This window comes from Cornus florida, unplaced genomic scaffold, assembly GCF_030987335.1.
Source record: "Cornus florida cultivar Cherokee Brave unplaced genomic scaffold, ASM3098733v1 CherokeeBrave_3.0.0_Hap2_Chr07, whole genome shotgun sequence".
In the NCBI taxonomy this organism is placed as follows: Eukaryota; Viridiplantae; Streptophyta; class Magnoliopsida; order Cornales; family Cornaceae; genus Cornus; species Cornus florida.
Window position 1 is genome coordinate 36637928 of NW_026775577.1, and position 20479 is coordinate 36658406.

A 20479-nucleotide genomic window follows, 5' to 3' on the forward strand; every position below is an offset into this window, starting at 1 on the left:
TTTCTACCATGGTGCAGAACCGTGGTAGAAAGTCATGACTTACTACCACGGCTGTTTCTACCACGGTAATTTCCACTGTGGTAAAAAAACTCTTTTTCTTGTAGTTAGAGAGACAGTACGATGGAGAAAGAATGTGGTTTTGGGGTTTTATTGGAAATTACATTAATATACCTGATTTTAATGAGGTGGCATAGTCTAATAAGGTTATATTTGGAAAAAAAATGGGGTGAAAATTAATCTCTAACCCTAAACTAATGTAACTAACCAATGCTTAGTCAAACATGCCTTTAGAACTACTAAGGGGTATATACAACACTTTGCATTTTCATATTTTTTGATTTTTTCTAAAATGATAATTATAGAGGGCATATATGTAATTGCACTTATACATATCACCGGAAAGAGTAATCCGGCGTCTGCAGGAGGCAAAGTGCTTCATTTCAGAACTAATATGACTAAGTTACCCACTTTTTTACTTCAGAGATGTATTTTGCTCAATGGAGTAAACTTCATAGGATATTTTGCACTTTTGCCAATAAATTATAATAAAATGCATGGACTTTTATGTATAGTTGCATGAAGATGTCAGCATTGTACAACAATTCAATCAAAATATACTATAATAAATAGTGCCATACAAATATGGACAAAAGTTTAGCTCCAATGAGTTGACCCTTTTTTATCTTTTAACAAAGTTAAGTACTACACCACAACAAATTTTTAGAACTTCAATTTTTGATTTATATATATATATATATATATATGTACCTGTGTGTGTCTGTGTTTTTATTCTATATAATTTTCTTCTTCCCACTATATCTTTAAGAAACTGCAGTTGTCATTTACGTATTTAAAATTCTTCATAACTGATGAGCATTGAAAAGTGTGCATTTAAACCCCTTAAGCTTGAATGTTCTAGTAGCTTATCCTATCTTATTTTCCCATTTTAGTCTAATTTCATGTTATTTTCCTTTTCAAACACTTATCCCCAAAATAAGTTAATCCAGCTGAATTAGAGCATAAAAGATGTAATCTCAAGCTCAATGGAAGAAAGGAGCAAAGTGGAAGCAAGTTGGTGAAAGGAAGCATCTTCGATCGATCGAACAGAGCTCAGTTCCATCACACAGTGATCGTTCCAACAATGCCAAGATGGATTGAGCCTTTTGTCCTTATCCTCAGCAAAATACCTTCTTCGATCGATCTAACATTTCTTCGTTCAATCGAACATCTTTGATCTTATCCTCATCTACCACTTTTGTCCTCTTCCCAAAAATATCTCAACTTTGTCTTTATTCCAAAAAGGCGCCGCCAAGGTTCGATAGATCAAACCAACCTTGAGATCGATCGAACTACCTTTTTTCCCTTGGGATGATCCCTACTCACCCTAGCTATATTTATAGTTAGAAGGCGTAGTGGCACTCTATAAATTCAAACTTGGCCACACTACACCCCACTTTTGTCCTCTTCCCAAAAATATCTCAGCTTTGTCTTTATTCCAAAAAGGCGTCGCCAAGGTTCGATAGATCAAACCAACCTTGAGATCAATCGAACTGCCTTTTTTCCCTTGGGATGATCCCTACTCACCCTAGCTATATTTATAGTTAGAAGGCATAGTGGCACTCTATAAATTTAAACTTGGCCACACTACACTCCACTTTTGCATGCAATTTAGTGCATTGGGATAGCACACCCCAAGTTTTGGCGCCGTTGCCGGGGATTGAGGCAACGCCGTATTTTGGAAACAATTAGGAATTATTACTCTTTTGATCGTGCCTTATTTTATTTTATTTTGGTTACTTATTGTGTTTATTCTTGATTGGCTAGGTGAATTGAGCCAAGGAAAGTGAAGCAAAGGAAAATTCTAAAGCAAGGAGCAAGCAAAGATAAGTAAGAGCATAAAAAGCTCAAAAATCTAAAAATTTGCAAATCAAAGCAAAATTTAAAAAATAATTTGAAGTTGCTTAAGGACCCTTTGTAAGCTTTTCTAACTCTATGTTTAGGTAAATTGTCGGCCCGCGTGGAGGCAAGTTTTTATTTTCTTAGATAGATCGTGAGCCCGCATGGAGGCAATTTAATCTTTCTTTGCTTTCAGCAGGCAATTTAATCTTTCTTTGCATATTGTTGAAAGCATGGGAGTATGGGATAAATATATGTCGAAGTTTATTGATTGATTTGTTGCGGGGGCGAAGTGATTGTTATTTACTATGTGCTTGTTGCTAGTTGTCGCTTTGTTTGTGCATGTATGGTCATAGGTCATTAAATCCTACTCTTATCCCACTTGATTTTCATCTTGAATCGGTTGCTCGTAATCCTAGGGGAAGGGGTAGCTCTCATCACTCCATTTCATCAATCGAGGACATCAATGAGGACCATGTGGAGGACCTTGGTCACATCAACCAACAAGGTATCCTTTACCCCAATGTGCATCATGACAACATTCAAGTACCATTAGGCATGCCAAGGCCTTTCATTCCACCATAACAATAAGGCCAAGTTCCATTGGGAATGCCTCGGCCAATTTTTGTTCCACCCCCACCTCCCGTTGCTCAAGTGAATCATGGTGCTTGTGTAGAGCCACCAATTGTGAATCCTCCTCTTACTTTAAGAGATCGATATGTGCTAAATGAATATAATGCACCCACATGCATTCAATTACCCCCATTTAGAGCACATCACTATGAAATTAAACTGCAAACTATTTAATTGCTTTCTAACTATCATGGACTTCCAAGTGAAGAACCTTACAAGCATTTAGATGAATTTCTTGAAGTGTGTTCCACTGTGAAATACACTGACATGCCAGAAGTGGTTTTGAGATTAAAACTTTTTCCTTTTACCCTTAAAGATAAAGCGAAATATTGGTTTAATAATCTTAGGCCTTTTTTGATAACTTCTTGGGCTGAAATGCAACAAGAGTTCTTAAAGAAGTATTATCCAATTTTAAAGACTAATGCAATGAGAACTTCAATTAGATAATTTTCTCAAGGGAAAGGAGAACTATTTCGTGAGGTATGGGAGCGCCTTAATGATTTGCTTAGGAAGTGTCCACATCACGGCATTCCTAAATGGTAATTAGTGCAATTTTTCTTTGAAAGTTTGTCGGATAATTTTAAAGGAATGGTAGATGCTTCCATGGGTGGTTCATATCTTGATAGGCATGAAGATGATGTATGGCGTCTTTATGAAAGCATGAGTGAGAATTCAATGCATCGATCTTTATCATCTAAGAATGGTAGAAATCTTGGTGGAAGGAAGAATGTTGGCTTATATTAAGTTGACAATTCCAATGACGTAGCCGCCAAAGTCAAATCTTTATCTCAAAGGTTTGATCAATTTTTGATCAACTAAAATTCGGTGAATCAAGTGTTTTCCTCCCCTAACCATTCTCATCATAATTTCAATGAAACTTGCATGACTTGTTCTAGTGTCTTACATTCTACTTCCAATTGTCCCCATAGATATGTGCAAAGTGAGCACCATGAGCAAGTGAATGCCACATTTGTCAACCAAGGGAATAATCCCTATGGCACACATTACAATCCCGGGTGGAGGAACCATCCAAACTTCTCTTGAAAATGCCAAGGGGAAGGGTCAAACCCTCCCCAAGGTGGTTTTCAAGGCAAGTATGTTTCGCCTCCAATGCAAAGCCAAGGTTCCCAAGGTTATAGATCATCTTTTCAATCATTACATGGAAATCAATTTTCTAACTCCCATTTTCCTAATCAATATTCATATTCTCAAGAGAATTCTAGGAGTCCCACTTTTAAGGAGAAAGTGTTGACCGCTTTGGGCACGTTGGAGGCGAACACCTAATTACTTCATTCCCATTTTCAATCCATTGTGAAGCTAGAAACCTAAGTTGGGCAAATAGCTAGTACCTTAAATGCTCGGGAAAAGGGGAAGATGCCTTTGAATCCACCACCAAAGCAACAATTTGTTGTGGAGACCAATTCCTCTTCGAAAGGTCACACAATTGAACATGTCAATGCGATGACAACTTTGAGAAGTGGAAAAATTATTGACAACCAAGTTGGAGTTCACAATGAAAAGAGTGAACCGGTGCAACCAAAAGTTAACACCCGTCCCGTTTCACATCTTATTCCTCATTCGTTGCATGTGCATGAACCCTTTGTTGAGAAAGTTTTGAAAGATGATTTGAAAAATTCTTGTGTTGAAAGTGATTCCCCAAAGGATTTTAAAAAAGATTTTGAGCCAAAAGCTCTATTTTCGGATGCCTTAAAAGGATCCATTTCTCTTGAAAAGAAAAAGACCAAGGCCATTGAAATAATTAAAATGTTTAGGCAAGTGAAGATTAATCTTCCTCTCTTGGATGCAATTAAACAAATTCTGGCTTATGTCAAATTCTTGAAAGATCTTTGCACCCAAAAGAGGAAGAATAAGAGCCAAGCACCAAAGAAAGTTGTCTTGACCGAGCAAGTAAGCTCCATTTTGTAACACAACATTCTTCCAAAATTTAAGCATTCTGGTTCACCTACCACTTCTTTCATCATTGGTGACCATGCCATTAACCGGGCTATTCTTGATTTAGGAGCAAGTGTTAACCTTCTTCTATATTTGATGTATGTTCAATTGGGGTTAGGAGACTTAAAACCAACGTCGGTAGTTTTGTAACTAGCCGACCAATCCATCAAATAGCCCTGGCGTAGTATTGAGGATGTGCTGATTAAAATTGATAAGTTCTTCTTCCCGGTCGATTTCGTTGTCATTGACACGGAACCAGTCGCAAACCCTAAGAGCCAAATTCCTGTTATCCTTCGCCGTCCTTTCTTGGTAACCGGTAATGCCAACATCAATTATAGGACGGGGATAATGAAAATTTCATTTGGGCATATGAAGGTAAAATTGAACATATTCAATCTAACCCTCAATTCAATGGACATGCATAAAAAAGTGTGTGTTGTGGAAAAGTGTTTTGAAAATGAACTCGAAAAACATAAGTCTTTGCTTGACAATGGAATTTCAAATAACATGTTTTCAAAAGAGAGTTTCAAGAGAAATGTTTCGAAACCAAGAGTTGTAAGGGCATGGAAGCCCAAAGATTTGTTTGACAAAGGACCTTCAGCTCTATTTGAATCAAATCCAATAAGTTCCCTAGGGACTAGCTTGTTGGGTAGGGTTCAAAAGTCATTTCACCCCATCAAGGAGGGGATGCACAACAAGATATTTGATCCAGCCTAAAAGAGCCCAACGTCTTGCTAGAGACGTTAAACACTAGTGATTCGTAGGGTTTATAACCCTATTCCCCCCCCCCCCCCGGTCATTTCTATTTTACTTTCATTTCTTGCGTCGTCTAGATATGTTCTGGGATCATAAACATTGTTTGGGACTTTGATAGAGAATGCTTGCACTTTAATTTTCAAATTAGGCATTTAATGCATGTTTGATCGATCACAAAAGGAAGTTCGATCGATCGAACATCATTTCTGCATACTTCCATCTCTCTGTTCCATCGTGCAAAAATTTCCTGTATATTTTATCTCTTTGTGTATTGTGTGAATTTTTCTCTCAGTTCGATCTAAGAATTTTCGATCAATCCAAATTTCCCTTGGATTAATCTCAGTTCTATACTTAGAAAATTTTTTGAAACTTTGAAAAATCACCTCTCTGTGTATCATTCGAAGATCCCTATAGGTTTTTACCTATTGGATCGATCGATCAATGTTTGATTGATCTGTGTTCTCCTATTGGACTTTGACTTTTTCAATTCCAAATTTCAAAAATCCAAAAATATTTTTCATTTTTTTCAAAAAGAAAAAAAAAATCAAAAACATTTTAAATATTTTTCAAAAATACAAAAATATTTCAAATTTTCCAAAAATTCAAAAAAAGCAAAAAAAAAAAAAAAAAAAAAAAAAAAAAACACATTTTGTCGTCTTGTGGGTTCGATTGATCCATTTATCTTCATGATCGATCCATATTCGATCGATTGAATCAATCCTGTGATCGATCGAACATGTCAGGATCAGTTTTTAAAAAAATGACCCAAGGGTCATTTAGATCGATTCCTACATCGATCTAAAGGTTTCGCTCTCTCTCTCGGCAACATTCCTTCATCTTCCCCATCTTCGACGAACCTCCAGCGAGTTTCCAAGCTTCAAATCTTCCATCCTTGCACTCGATCTCATCCTCTCTCTCTCTCTCTCTCTTGGTCCACTTATCTCTCTTGTTTTTTGTAAGTTTTCAGTTTTGTTTTCCATTTTCAAGCTTCATTTAGTGTTCTCCATGTTGTTATGCTTCAATCTAAAGCTTTCATGTTGATTTGTTGGCATTTTTGAAGTTTCGAAGCATATGTATATATGTATATATATTTTTGTATATATTTTGTTTCCGAATTTGATTTCGGGGGTCACGTGCCGATTTAAGTGACCATTTGTGAATTGTTGAGGTGTAGAGGGACTCGCGAGACCGTTTGGATACCCCCGTGTTATCCACGTCATGGATCCGTGACTGTTTATGTTTTTCCACAAGTTCGATCGATCAAACCCAAGCTCTGATCTATTATAGTACGATCGATCCCAATCATGTCACGATCGATCCAACTTATATCGATCCAATCTTTTTCATGATCGATCGAACTTCACTGCTTTGCATATTGATGCCCCTGCACCTTCATTTGTGTTTATACTATTATAATTAGGCCCAATGCCTATTTTTTCCACATTGGTTGCATTCCATACTTATCATGTCTAGTATGTTTCACATCTTTGACCATTCAATGCTTATACTTGGCTACATTATCACTTATATAGATAGGTTCATGTCAATACCTTCTGAGTTGTCTATCTTCATTTGACAACCATGTTTCTATCTATTGTGCTTTTAATTCTTTATTTCAAATATTATTCCCTGTCATTGACTTTATTTGTAAGTGTTTCTTTCTTTTTGTAGACCATGACTCGGTACAAGACCATGGCGAACCGGACATATGACCGTCAAGTCCAGCAGTGGGTAGAAGAGCCTGAGGAGCTAGCTCCTGCTCAGGAGGCCGAGCCCTCCTCCTCTTCTGCAACTGCCTCTACATCTTCATCAGCTCAGGAGGCTGAGCCCATGCCACCTTCTGTACCTATTCCAGCACCATCACAGACATAGCCTAAAATGGCCCGTGACCAGGTTAAGCCCAGATTTTTACGCCTTTTAGTGGTTCACGAGTCTGTCTTTGATGAGTCTTTCTTTGCCCGATCGGCTACGACCAAGTGGGCCTATGATGAGATCTACCAACGCAACATCTCTCATATTTTGGCCTCGGTAGCCAATCTAGTTTACCCGAGGCTCGTATTGTTGTTCTACCAGAACCTCCGGCCGAACCCAAGTAACCTGGCGGAGTTGCGGACCACTATAGATGGCCATCCCATCCGCATTACAGTTGAGACTCTTGCTACAGCCTCTTAGTGCCTACACATTTGCCCTCCTGACTTTGATTATCCTATTCTTCGGCGGCCACCCTATGCAGCCATGGCCATAATGCTTAATGGCCCTGCCAGCTCCGGCGACACATTTGCCATCGGGACTTACCTACCTGACAACCTATGGTTCTTTGATTCGGTTTTGTACCGAAATATTTTTATGGCGGGGCACAAGATTCAGAGGCGGGCAGACTTTCTAGTAGCCCTCTATGCTTTCTACACAGATCATTGGTTCTTAGTCTTTACCTCTATTGGACTATCATAATGAAGTTCTATGACTCCTTTGTCAGCAAGAAAAAACCCAAACGGGCTAAGTACCTTCCCTTCGCGCACTTGATCACTCAGATCCTCTAGGACCAGCATTATCTTTTTCACCCAGAGGAGCATCCTGAGACAGGGCTTGCCACTACGGCAAGAAGGACTGGAATAAGAGCAACAATGCTCTTATTAGGAGATTAGAGGAGGAGGCAGTCCTAGCGGTAGAGGAGGCAGTCCTAGCGGCAGAGGAGGCAGAGGCAGTAGCAGCAGCACCGGTGGCTGAGGGTGCATTTATGGACATTGACCTAGAATAAGAGCCTACAGAGGAGTCACCATATCACTCTCCAGTAGGGTCACCACTTCATTCCCAGGAGCTAGTTAAGCCGAGCATCAGTTCTCTGATCCTGCCATTCTTGACGCTCCAGCTCAGACACCCAGCCTAGGAGATCGTATCCATACATTAGAGGATGCGGTCATCTCCCTCCGAGCAGATGTGATCTCTCTCCGCACAGACGTGCTGACTGCACTGTAGGGCATTTCCAAAGATATCCGCAGTTCACGCCCTGCCACACCGACTTCATTTGCTTGACCTCTCTCTCTCTCTCTCTTTATTATTCATATATATCTGTGATTTTTGACTGTTACTTTGATACTGTTATTATATTTTTGCGGCCAGTCTGTTGGCCCCAATACTGTAATGTACCATATATTGTTTTTATTTTCTCTACTTTATGCATGGTATTTTGGCTGTCAGATTATTATATTAATCTATCTGTTGTTGATTAACTCCGTTATCAGGTGCATCCTAGTGACTTCAGTGAGAGAATGCAACGCATACTTTTTCAGAACAACCCTTATCCCTCCCTCTCTATTTTCATTTAGTATCCCACTTACACTTGCATGTCCACTGTGCACCATTATTATCCCCTTTGATATCCGGTGAGATTTTATCCTAGTGCCATCTTTTCAGGAGCACAGTTAATCCAAAGTTTGGGGGAGGGGGGGGGGGGTGTAACACCCACTTCAAATACTTAAATCCAGGCCATTCTTTGCCAAAACTGCACTGGTATACTCTTTTCTTTTGTTCTCTTTGCACATTGAGGACACTACGCCATTTAAGTTTGAGGGGGTAATTTGTGTTCTTTGTAGTGTTTGTTTTCAATTCAACATTTTGAGCATGACTTGTGTATTTGAGGGATTTTCTATGATTGGTCCATGACTAGCTATGATTTTGATCTTTTGAGAACTATATTACTTAGAATTTAAAAATTAATTGACTTGAGAGTCCAATACTCCTTGCATGCCTTATGTATGCCATTTAGGAGTAAATTTTTTGAAAGATTGATATCTTACTTGCACTTATGGTCCACATCATCTTGATTTTATGATTGTTTAGAGATTCACTCTAGGATTCTACACTAGCACAGGTGCACATTAGCATTCATTTATGGGGTACATGCTTTGTTGATTACTAAATTGGTTATATCCCAATTGAGCTAGTAGTGCATTGAAAGCTTTCATCTTAAAAAAAGTGGATAACAAACCTTTTTCACTAAGTAGCTGGGATCTAGCCTCATCAAGCACTGAATTTCTTGCGCCGAAAGGTGGAGGGCCCAAGCTCTAGGTTAATAATTGAACTTGCTACCAAAAAAAAAAAAAAATTGCGAAAGCAATAAAAAAGTGAGAATTTCTCTTAAAAGGTGAGAAGTGGGAGATGATTAGATGGAGGTTGTGTGACGGCCCAAGTTTTTCAACCCGGTGCGTTAGTGATGAACCGAAAGTTAATCCGATAATGGATCCGAGATGTGGAAGCAAAAGATAAACCAAGGTCTTAAGAGATAAGAATCACTCCTAAGACACTAATGTGACCTTTCATGAGATCACGGGACTTAAAGAGAGCAAAAGCAGAAACAAAGGTTAATAAGGACAAAATTTGTTATCAAATGGGCAAAACGATCAATTCACAATTAAAGAGGGAAAATTGACTCTAAACAAGTCAAACAAGGTGAATACAACCTAATCTAATCATTTAAAGACATTCCAAGACGTTTTAAGAACATTGGCCAAGAATCCCACAAATTGCCCTTTCCCGGTTGAAGTGAAAATTGACACTACTTCACTAAAACATGAACAACTTTCATTGTGTTTGAAATCTGAGAATGGAATGGGTACCATTGGAAATATGACTCAAAATTCTTGAGTTTAGGCTCAAGAATCACCCCATTTGGATAAGGAACAAAGAAGTTATGGCCTTTCGAAGTTGGACCATCAGTGATGAATTGAAATCTAGAAGTGCTGGTGCATAGGGGCTATTTCGGTCGACCGACTTAGAGTTTTGGTTGACCAAAACTCATAGAATGTTGTCTGAAGGTTGGTTTAAACTGTTCATTTGGTCTCAAAAAGGGATTAGTCGACCGAGATGGAGTTTCGGTCGACCGAAACTCCTCGAAATGCTGCTGAAAGCTTCTCCAAACATATGGAATTGCAATGGAACCTATGGGATTCATTCTACCCACATGCATAGATCAAAAATTGATTCATTTTAAGAATAATTGAACATATGAACATGTCAATTACAAGAATTTCATGTGGTAAACCTCCAAGATGGTTAAAATACATTTTTGAAGAAAAGTTTGATACCAAATGAATACAAGTACTAATTTAAACATGCTTAACCCTTGGCCTCCATACATATATGCTTCTAATATCAAAAGTAAGTACTTAGGTATCATTACACATTAAGGTAGCTAAATTAGTCTAAAAAATACCATACATCCATGGTATGTAAAAATATAACATCAAAAGAAAAGCATGGTAAACACTTGCATGTCAATATACAAAAATGTTCCAAATTGCTCATTAGCCTCTAAGGATGATGAGCATTCAAGAACATAGTCTCCTTACCTGAAAAACAACCCAAACCATTAGGGTGAGTAATCAAGTTACTCGTAAGAAGAAGCATATGCGTATACCCTAAAGTTTCAAAATCATTGCAAGATCAATATAGACGAATATAAGGGAGCATTCCACTTAACGTCTATGTTCAAGGTATTCTAAGGGATCATCTTAAGCTAACTTAAATATTCCTTAGCAACACATATCAATATCAATGTAATTAACGACATCAATTCACCAATAACAAAAATCACAAGTTACAATTAAGCATTGGTTGTCAACTTGGAATTTAATGCGAAATCAATTAGTGGAAGATTTGGACATCATGTTTTGGACTAAACCAAGATCAAAATGATTATTCTGGGCATTAACCCACTGGGAAGACCACTCTAGTGTGCACTATCTCAATTGGGGAGAATTCATACCTCCCACACTAAAGCCAAACTTTAGCCATGTCATTGTAACAATGTCCCAAGAGAATCCAAAATATATCAAGTTCAAAACTTATACATAGATAATAAGGCATATCAACCACCTTACAAGCACAAGTACTTTGAAATCACACAAACCATGTCTTAGGGTTCCAAGTCTAGAATGGCATGCTAAATAATAAGTCATTATCATGATATTATGCACAATACAATACCACCAACTTATTAATTTCAATCATGCCTCAACAATAAACTTTATACATTAAATATCAACATTTAAAGCAATATTTTTTTATGGTAATTACAATTAGTAATCCACAAGAACATAGAATTATTATCACAACAATATAACAATTCAAGTCAACAGAATTTGCATATAACATTAATAATTGTACAAGAGTTCTATATCATTACTACATGTGAAAACACAAGAATTTAACATACTACTAAATTATATAATCCTTCTACACATGGTTTATACATATCATACATGCTTAAATCAATAAACCCTAAGTCAAGATGTGAGGGTTTCCTAAAATAAGCAAGACTATCATATTAAGAGCATGTATACAATATATATTAAACCCCAAGGATTATAAAACACTTAAAATATAAACATACTACCATCCCTACCTCAATAGAGAATTGAATCTCTATAATCCAAGCTACCAAGCTCAAAATGGAAAACAAGTTTAGGGTTAATGAAGAGGAGAGTGAGAGGAAACTTTTCTCTCCTAAGGTTATAAGTCTAGGGTGAATGGAAGGAGGCCAAAAATGAAGTCAAAGTTATTAACCAAGCTTTTTTCCAATGGTGGCTATGCTAGGGTTCTTGAAGAACATGTGAAATATGAAATGGTGAGTGGAAGGGCTAGAAATCCTCCACTCACTATGAGTTCTTACACTACCTCTCTCACACACACAATGCAAGACTAAATCATGATCCTACACTTGTCACAAATCCAATGCTCCTTCCTAGGCTCAATCTTAAGCCTACACTTGTCAACCATCTAAGCCAACAAATGCACCAATCCTAGGCCAGCATGTGGGTGAATCTCCACCCTGCAAATGTCAAAAGATTACACATCCAAATCACTCCACCCCATTGCCAACAAGTGGCACCATGAGAATGTGACACTTGTCATATTTTTCAAAAATTGTAAAAAGGTCCTTTTTGAAAACACCTTCCAAAATAAATTACAAAATGGTCCTTAAAACGAAAAATAATTATTTTACATAATTATACTAAAACCCCAAAATCAAGAATAATTATAATAAAGTATGCACCCATGCCCTTTATGAAAAAGTAAGCAATTAATATGCTTTTCTACAAAAGTAAAAATACAAACATCATGGAAATCAAATATCATGGATGTATGCAAAACCGGAATCAAATCAGAGCACAAAAGTGAGGTTATGCAAGGAAAAATGATAACGGGAAAAAGACGAAATAGGAAAAAGACAAAAAAAGAAAATCGCCGAAAATGGAAAAAGAGGAGAAAGACTGGGTCATTACAGGTTGTTTTAATTTGTACCCTAGTTGATTTGAGCTTGTAAGTTCTTAGGGGTGTTTAAACACCTAATGCCCTAAAGCCGTTTGGTTTGGGAGTCATTGACCTAATGCTCTACCTTATGGATCGCTAGAAAGCTTAATAGATCACTACATTGTACTATGCTTCCATCTTTTATCCTTAGGGATAGAAAAAAATAAAATAAATCAACTGAAAAGAATTAGTGCACCTAGATCAATAAATCTTTAATAAAAAATCCATTCTTTGTCTTGATGATCTGTACTAGATTTGTGTGCTAATTTGAGGGTAAGGATGTGATCATTTCTTTAGTTGGCTTAGATAGCAACATATTTGATGCCGGTTCACTCAAAAAGGATTCTAGAGTTATTTTGATTTGCATGATCATTTTCTTGATGTGTGGAGGACCATATTTGTTTGCTTGATGTTGAGATTTTGGGAGATTGCTTGGAAATAGTTGAAAAATTGCATACTTAAGGTAGTTTTCTCCCAATGCTTATTTAGAATATTGGTGCCTCTTTAGTGAGAATGAGCTTAATGTTTGTGGGTATCATTTCTGGAAACCCTCACAAGACTTCACTCGTCCACTAGGGGTAACCTAGGAGTTTAAAAGGCTTGTTGCATATCCTAAATGCAATCTTGTTCTGTACAAAAGTGGCGTTATCCATTTATTGTTTTCTAGTTCATAGTTGTTTAGTTGTTCATTTCATTCCTTTACTTTGTAATTCATTGCTAGGGACTAGCAATATTTAAGTTTGGGGGTGTGATGAGCACTGAAAAGTGCGCATTTAAACCCCTTAAGCTTGAACGTTCTAGTACCTTATCCTATTTTATTTTCCCGTTTTAGTCTAATGTCATGTTATTTTCTTTTTCAGGCACTTATCCCCAAAATAAGTTAATCTAGCTGAATTAGAGCACAAAAGATGCAATCTCAAGCTCAATGGAAGAAATGAGCATAGTGGAAGCAAGTTGGTGAAAGGAAGCCTCTTCGATCAATCGAACAAAACTCAGATCGATCACACAGTGATTATTCCAACAATGCCAAGATGGATCGAGCCTTTTGTCCTTATCCTTAGAAAAATACCTTCTTCGATCGATCCAACATTTCTTCGATTGATCGAACATCTTTGATCTTATCCTCACCTACCACTTTTGTCCTCTTTCCAAAAATATCTTAGCCTTGTCTTTATTCCAAAAAGGCGCCGCCAAGGTTCGATCGATCGAACCAACCTTGAGATTGATCGAAATGCCTCGAGTTGCATGAAAAGTTGATTTCAAGCCAAATTAAATGTGTGCTCGTGGTGCAATCATTGGGAGGTCCTAGAGCACGAGGTCTAACCATTGGGTGTAACATTTGAGCTACCTATATAAGGATTTTGGCTATTTTGAGTAAGGATGTTAGTGAGATTAGAGAGACCTAGCTAGAGATTAGAGAGAGAATACTCAAATTGGGAAAGTTCTTCTTCTCTCTAGGGTTTCTACCAAGGAGGAAGAAGATCATTTGTAGCATGGAGATAGCCCTTGAGGGTTGGATGACAACATCAATGAGTGGCTAAACATCTTCTTGGGGCTAGAGTTAGCCCTAAGCATGCCTCCTAGACTTTGATGTTTTGTAATTAATGGGGATTAGTGTTGTAATTCTTGTCTTGACCTTTGATATATATATAAATCTTGTTTCTACCATGATTTGTGTAGTTTAATACTTCCAATTGATCATTTTATTCTATTCACATGTCTATGTATGTTAGAATAGATGTTCATGTATTTCTCTCTAGGTTTTGTGATATTGATGCATGCCTATGTGTGTTGATGCTATGAATCTAGTGATGGTTAAGGCATGGTGCTTAAATGGAATACTCTTAAGGTTTATTTGATGGTTCATACTCATTTCTTAATGGATTGTGCCTCTTCCTTAGTTTAATTAGTTTAATTTTCATGTCCCTAACTTAGTTGTAGTGTAGTTGTTTTACTTTTCTAGATGGGAGGACAATCCATGCTTGTTATTTGATGTTCCATACTTATGAATGCAAGTAGTATATTTCTCTAATTTGATGATGTGTGTTGATTATAGATTTAAATGAAGGAATAATGGCTCAATTTGATATGTTATGTCATTCACTAGTTTGTCTAGACAATATATACTTATTTAGTCATCCATACTTGTTGATTCAATCAATGACACACACTAGTATTGCAACACATAATTCCCTTCATCTATCAAACATTGAATGTCTAGGAAGCTGATGTTTAGTGGTGACCTCTAAGTCCCAAGACCTCTCTCTTATTCTCTACACTTTACTCAATTTAATTATTTTATATTACATTTGTCTAGTTTAATTTGTAGTTTAATTCAACCAGCAAACTATCTTTTGATCACTCGACCTACTAATCCAACATTGTTTCCACACAAATACTGCCTTTTTTTCCTTGGGACGATCCCTACTCACCCTAGCTATATTTATAGTTAGAAGGGGTAGTGTCACTCTATAAATTCAAACTTGGCTACACTACACTCCACTTTTGCATGCAATTTGGTGCATTGGGATGGCACACACCAATAACCATCAATTATTGAGCTATCTTTGTGTGTGTCTATGTGTATTTATACACACCATACTCTGGTTAGTTTATACAAATGCGGATATAATCAGTGAATGTTTAATTTATCTAATTGTGTGTATGTCCATAATATATTTTAAATATAAATAGAAATCCAATAGATCCCAAAATTATATGTTTATACTTTTCAAATAAATTATTGTTATTATTATTATTATTATTATTATTATTATTATTATCTGTTTATAATTTTTTTCATTTGTACTAATTAACCTCCAACGTAATTCATTCCGCAACTAAACTCTAATGGCCATTCCATTCCGAAGTAAATTTCTTTTAAAAATCAATTTTCCAAAAAACCCTCATCTTACAAGTCTAAAAATCACCACTACAATCGCCTTCCACCACTACCACCACCACCACATACTTTCACCACCGGACGCTGCATTCTACCACCACCACCTTTCACCACCAAAATCGTCTTCCTTTACTGCAACCACCATGGCCATCGCCTTTCACTACTTCCAACACCACCACCATCACCGCCACTACCTTTCACCAAAACCACCACTTTCCACCACCATCGCTGCCAGCATTTTTCACTACTGCCACCGCCTTTCACCACCACCACCGTCATCGCATTCCACCACCACCACCGTTACCGCCTTTCATCACTGCCACCCCTTCCTTTCACCACCGCAACCACCTTCCACCAACACCATCTTCTTCCACCATTGCTACCTCCACTGCCTTCCACCACCACTATCACCACTTTCTACCACCGACACATCCACTGCCTTTCACCACCCCAGTGTCACTTCTATTGGATTCCAGCACCGTTACTGCCTTCCACCGCCACCTCCCTTGCCTAGCTTCCACCGCCACCAGAGTTACCTCCATTGGCTTCCACCACCACCACCTACATCATTATCTCCTTCCACCACCACCACCACCACACTACTGCCACTATCTTCCTATTAAGACAATTAATCCAGAAATTGTTGGAGATAACTGGACCTTCTCAAGCACACTAATGTCAAACAAAATACAGACTTTGAGGTGTGTATTCACTTTCCTTAAAGTGTTATTTGTCCCCATTCAAATTGAGTTTACTAACGGGTTCTATAGCAAAACACTCTCAGGATACAACAAAGTCTGAATTCCTGCAGTTATCAATAATGAAGGAATTCCCTAATCACTCGTTGAAACTGTTATAACTAGATACAATACAAGAAAGAGAACATAAAAAATATATTCAGAATGTGCTGCACCATCGCTATTTATAAACTTCCAAAAGTTGCAAATCAAAAGTCACATATCTTCTAAATAGTTGTAACATATTCAAGAGTTGCAAACCAAAAGTCACATATCTTTTGAATAGTTGTAACCCATTCAAGAGGTGCAAATCAAAAGTCATATACCAACTTAATAATTGTAACCTATTTAAAAGGTGCAAACCAAAAGTCACACACACACACACACACACACACACACACACACACACATATATATATATTACAATATATTTAACATTCCCCCACTATATTGTATATTGGTATCCAGTTGATGTGATATTATCACGCATACAAGAAGATATCTTTCAATTTAAACCTTTAATTAGTGTAAGAAATTCAAAGTTTTAATGAAGAACAATGGTAGCCTTAGCTTAAACCAAGTCTCCTTTTTATTAAAACTGAAAATACCACACGCATAATTCTATCCAGTTTCCATGAGATGTTCATATTTTCTTTGGCACTATTATGGCCATGTGCTCATCCTGGTTTCATGAACATTTATAAGAGTAAACCCTAATAACCCTTGCTAGAAGTGGCACCACTTCTTATGTTCATATAAGAGAGGTTCCAATATGTGCCCCTGCTATTATATACATTTCAAAATTTTGAACTTCTTTAAGGGTATATAACTCATCCTCAAAACGTAGCAGTCTACATTGAACATTCTGGAAGGGGGAGTTTATATATATATATATATTTACAGTGTTTATACAATCACACATCAGTAACTTTTATTACCCATTAAACTTTAGACTAGTGGTATTCTAGTACAAAGTCGGGTTACCATTACTGGTGATTTTTAGGAAGGGTTTCAGCCCCATTCCACTAGAGGTAATTTTTACCAAATCTCTTGAAAGTCCCTTAGTAAAAGCATCTGCTATGTTATTACTTGACTTAACATATATTATGTTAATAACTTCATCAGTTATTAATTGTCTAACATATTCATGTCTCAAATTGATATGTCTAGACTTTCCATTATATATTTTATTATATGCTATAGACATTGTTTCATCACTATCGCAGTGCAAAGAAATAGATGGCATCGGTTGTGGCCACAACTCTATATCTAATAACAAATTTCTCAACCATTCTGCCTCCTTGGCAGCTGCCGCTAATGCAATAAACTCATATTCCATTGTTGAATGTATTATGGACGTCTGTTTCTTAGATGCCCAAGAAATGGCTCTTCCACCAATAGTAAATATCCATCCAGACCTGGACTTATTGTCACTCACACTAGTAATCCAACTAGCATCTGAGTATACTTCTAGTACTGCTGGAAAATCATAATAAAATAGTCCTTGGTCCACTGTTCCCTCAAGATATCCAAGGATTCTAATAATTGTTTTCCAATGAACTATACTAGGATTACTTGTGCACCTAGAAAGTTTGCATACAGCAAATGTTATATTTGGCCTTGTAGAATGCATAGCATGCATCATACTATCTATAACACTAGCATACTCAAGCTGTGCAATTGCTCTGCCAGAATTTTCAAGCATTTTAATACTTGAATCATAAGGGGTATTAGCTTCTTTAATTCCCAAATAATTATATTTAAGAAGCATCTTTTCAATATAATGAGATTAACACAATGCATACCCCTTTTCATGTTTCTTTACTTTAATTCCTAAGATAGTATCTACTTCATTCAGATTTTTCATTTTAAAGCATGAAGTTAGATACTTCTTAGTTTCAGAAACACCTCTTATATTTGTTCCAAAAATTAGCAAGTCATTAACATAAAGACAAATAATAACACCATAATCATTTGTGAATTTAGAATAAATGCATTTATCAGCATTATTATGCTTAAAATCAAATGATAGTATTATAGAATCAAATTTCTCATGCCATTGCTTTGGTGCTTATTTTAAACCATAGAATGACTTTACTAATTTGCAAACTTTCCTTTCATTTCCAAGTAGGACAAAACCTTCTGGTTGTTCCTTATATACTTCTTCCTTAAGATCGCCATTTAAAAATGCAGTTTTTACATCCATTTGATGCACATGTAAATGATAAATAGAAGCCAAATCCATAAGAACTCTAATAGATGCAATTCTAGCCACCGGTGCATAAGTATCGAAATAATCAATACCTTTCTTCTGTTTAAAACCCTTGGCTACTAATCTGGCTTTAAAGGTTTGAATAGATCCGCGGTGTTATACTTTTTCCTAAAAACCCATTTACAACTCACTAGTTCTGATCCTTGTGGTAATTCAACCAAAATCCAAGTTTGGTTGGACAACAATGAATCCATTTCATCATTTATAGCCTCTTTCCAAAAAGCTGCATCTCTTGAAGCCATTGCTTCAGAAAATGTTTTAGGATCATCTTCTATATACAATAAAATGAGTATTTTATTAAGAACTTTATTTCTATCTCCTTCTACTAGAAATATTATAGCTTGAGATGAAATAAAATCAAGATCTAAAGCCTTTTCTTTTCTAATTCTTTGACTTTTCCTAGGTTCAGTCATTTCATCATTTATTCTTCTTTTGTCTTGATAAGCGCCGAATATTGCATATTCAAGCGCCCTAAATTGCATTAATTAAGTCCATTATTTGATTTTATTATGCAGATTATCTTCATTTGTGCATTTTTATTTATTTTCAGGTTCATTGGCTTAAAAGAAGCAAGAATGATGTTTTTGTTGAAATTTTGAATGCAAAGTGCTCAATGCTGAAGCTTGGCAGCAGTGGAACCTGACTTTTGTTGCCATTTTTGACCTAGCAAACTCAAGAACTGGACTTCCATCATAACATGAAAGATTTAGATCTCTGAATCAGCTTTCCAAATCTTCAAGCAGTTCATCATTCGGAGTTTGGAGCAGAGAGTTATGATCTTCTTATTAGAGGTGCTCAGAACTGCCTGGCAGCAATGAGTTTTTGCCTTGATCTTCAATTTCGACCAACCAGACTTGAGAATTGGATCTCCACCAAAACATAAAATTTTTATAGCTCTAAATTATATTTCCAAATCTTCAAATAGTTTGTCATTTGGAGTTTGGAGCACAAAGTTATAGCCATTTTACCAAAGTAGGTCCGAGCGAAGCAAAGCAAGCATGGAGCAATCTGCTCCAATTTCGAGTGCTCGAAGGCCTAACTTCAAGCACTCGAAATCCAGGCAGAATGCAGCTCGAGACTCCTCATTTTCAGCCACTTGCTTCATTGGTTTCCTCAATTCAAATCTCCCTCTTTTATGAAGTGGTTGGGAATATTTTTGGATAGAGAGAGGACTTTGTTGAAGGATATTAGGTAACCAAAGGCCACACATATGCTATCCTTCATTTTTGGAGAAGATTAGAGGAGAGAGAAGAGAGCAAAGAGGGTGGTGTTCTTCAGTGCTACAGTAGGAGCTCGAAAATGGAGATGGATTATTCTTCTTCTTCTTCTATTTTTGTATCAATGGAGAGCTAAACCTCCATCTAGGGAGGTGATGAAGCCTCCCCTTTTGTTCATGTTCTAGATTAGGTTCTATTTTGGGGATTATAATGTATAAACTTTGGTCTTTTCATAGTTTAAGAGCTTATTACTTCTTGTAATGAATATTCATGTTTAAATGATTGATGTGAGTTATTTAGCTTGTCTTGATGATTCTTACATTAGTCTTATTGCTTTTATTTTCATAGTGACAATGAAGATATTAACTATGAATGGTTTTCAAGGCATGTTGATTTTGAAACTTGATATTTCATTGCTTAGGTACCTCCTTTGATGGACTATGCTTGATTCTTACCTTCATGTGCTTCATCATTTGATTGAATGCTTGATGGTCTTTTGCTTAAGTTAATGTATTTGATACTACACCCTAGTCTAGGTAGTTCAAATGTGTTGTCTTTTGATAGACCATTCTTGTTTTAATTTCATGAACTTTTTATTAGTTATAAAGCAACTATGTGTTGCTACATAATTCTTGATCATTACTTATATAGTGTTTATCCGCAATTTAGTCTTGATTTAGCATGTATTTAGGGCGTAGGTGGATTCACTTCCCTAGTTTCCCCTTTTATTATCTCTAACTCTCATTTACTAGCATTCTTGTTTTATGCACACTTCAATTACTAGCTTAGTGACAAACCAATC